General features: G+C 38.6%; 1 non-coding gene across 1 annotated transcript; it reads right to left on the reverse strand.

Annotated features, from left to right (window-relative positions):
* Window positions 1–462: 462 nt before the first annotated feature.
* Window positions 463–593, reverse strand: LOC131165162 (small nucleolar RNA ACA64). Its single transcript, XR_009139482.1, has one exon. It is a non-coding gene; the product is annotated as a small nucleolar RNA ACA64 (small nucleolar RNA).
* Between the last annotated feature and the right edge of the window lie 2,136 nt (window positions 594–2,729).

A 2,729-nucleotide genomic window follows, 5' to 3' on the forward strand; every position in this document is an offset into this window, starting at 1 on the left:
ACTTTGCGGTTCCATTCCAGACTGTGTGTTCCTGCTGATGCTAACATTAGGAGAACGATTTTAGAGGAGGATCATAGATATTTGTATACGATTCATCCCTAAAGCACGAAAATGTACAGGGATCTGCAAGGGTTTTACTGGTAGAGTGGTATGAAAAGAGAGATTGCCGAGTATATAGCCCAGTACTTGACGTGCCAGCAGGTAAAAGCTTAACACTAGAGGCCAGCGGGACAGTTGCGACCGTTATTTATCCCAGAGTGGAAGTGGGATCATATATCCATGGATTTCGTTTCGGGGCTATCGTCAACATTGCATGGCCATAATGCGATTTGGGTGATAGTAAACCGGTTGACTAAGTTCGTCCATTTTCTCCCTATCAAGATTAGCTATCCCCTCAGCCGATTGGCAGAGATTTATGTCTAAGAGATAGTTCGTTCTTATGGAGTGCTAGTATCTATAGTGTCAGATCGAGACCCGCGTTTTACGTCACAGTTTTGGAGAAGCTTACAGGAAGCTTTAGGGTCTCAGCTATCTTTTAGCACGGCATTCCATCCTTAGTCAGACGGGCAGACTGAGAGGATGATACAGATATTAGAAGATATGCTCCGAGCATGTGTTTTAGATTTTGGGGGTAGTTGGACTCAGTTCATGCCACTGGTAGAGTCACATATAATAACAGTTACCAGTCCAGTATTGGCATAACACCATTTAAGGCATTGTACGGTAGGAGATGTCGATCTCCTTTGTATTAAGATGAGATAGGTGAGCGACGAGTTGTGGGGCCAGAGCTGGTACAATAGGCATACAATAAGGTTCAACTTATCAGGGAAAGAATCAGTGCAGCTCAGAGCTGACAAAAGAGTTATGCTGACCATCGCCACAGGAATTTGGGGTTTGATGTGGGTGGTCACGTATTTTTGAAGATAGATCCGTTAAAAGGAGTTATGAGGTTTGGTAAGAAGGGTAAATTTGGCCCTAGGTTTATCGATCCGTTTGAGATTTTAGAGAAAGTGGGGCCGGTGGCCTACAGGCTAACTTTACCACCTACACTATCCAGAATACACGACGTATTCTACGTATCTATGTTGAGGAAATACGTCCTAGATCCTTCTCATATTATCAGTTATGGTGAGTTAGAGCTCAGTGATTCATTAGTGTATGAGGAGGTACCAATGCAGATTCTGGACAGAAGGTGTTATCATGACCCGGATGTTAGTTTAGTTTAGTTTCAGGAGCTCAGTACCGTAACTATATAGATCAGATATCTATGTTCAGACTTGTGCTAACCACCCTACGAGGGGGTGGGAGATGGATAATCGATGTGGCTTTCAGTGTAGAGTTGTAGACGTCCATCTGGCAGTATGGATTAGGGTGGGGCGGGCCCATCGTACTTACAGACACTTTTTGACTCGGCAATGGCCGGTCAACCATTGTCGGGTCCCGTCTTTGGGTTGCACAACCCGTCATAGGGGGTAATACATGACATAAGCTTGCTATTCATCCTGGGTATGTTTTTAGTATTATTAGATATAACAGACGATTTATGAATGATATGAGTTACTAGAATAATATGAAAGTATATAATGATTCAGTATGTTTTGATGTATGTTCATTGATATATCAAATGTATTGTATATGTATAACTGCATTATATATATTCATGTTGCCACACAACTATATTTAGTTTATTTTCCCTTACTGAGAAGTGTCTCACTCTCTAATATTAAATGATTTTCAGGAAACCCAGAGGGACTGGCGGGTCAAGGCTGCTGTTAAATGGGTTTAGCTTCCCTACTAGAAGGGTAAGCGTTAAACTAGGATCAGGAAATTTTTGTTGTATGATCTTAGTGTTATTTTGACTTTTTGGAGATTGTATATATATACAGTATTTTGATAATGTAGTAAACTCTGGTATTATGTCCTATGGTTGGATGATTGAGATTTTTTTTTTACTGCTACTTAGGTTTCCACTGTTTATGTCAGGCTATCCCCGCCACCTACGAGTTCAGGTTGATTTTCTATTTATTATGCTACATTTTACATTAAGAAATTGAGGGCGTTACAATGACTGCATCTCATCTTGCATGGCCTCAACCCACTCTGTAAAAACCAAACAAAAATAAAATAAATAAATAAATAAATAAATAAATAATTAATTAATTAATTAATTAATTAATCGGATTAAAAAATAATAATAATAAGAAGAAAAAAATGATAATTAAAATTTATTTTTATTTTTATTAATAAATATATTATTGTTTTATTAATAAAATATATTATTATTATTATTATTATTATTATTATTATTATCCTCCTGAAGCTTCAGCAAGCTTCAGGAGATTCAAAAGTTATTATTATTACTCTTCTTCTTCTTCTTTACTTTTTCTTTTCTTTATTTTGTTCTCTGCAACTCTCTGAACTCTCTTTCTCTCTCCTCACGTTCTCTCTCCCTCTCTCCTCGATTTCATGATGGTTTTTCGTCCGATCGAAAATCCGAAGATACCACTGGACTCCATTCGCCGCTGGCATCATTTCTACCGAAGCGGATCGATGGTAGGAGCGACGTAAGCGTATTCCCTGGGGTAAGCCAGTTTTTCATTTTTCTTTAATTTCTTGCAAAATATAAGTTCAATTGACGAACGGACACCACCACGAGAATCTAGAAATGATTCTTTACAAGTCTAGTGAGACGAAATTCTCGTGGGAGTGTCGGGCCAAAACCCCAAATT

Source organism: Malania oleifera, chromosome 9, assembly GCF_029873635.1.
Source record: "Malania oleifera isolate guangnan ecotype guangnan chromosome 9, ASM2987363v1, whole genome shotgun sequence".
NCBI classification, from domain to species: domain Eukaryota; kingdom Viridiplantae; phylum Streptophyta; class Magnoliopsida; order Santalales; family Ximeniaceae; genus Malania; species Malania oleifera.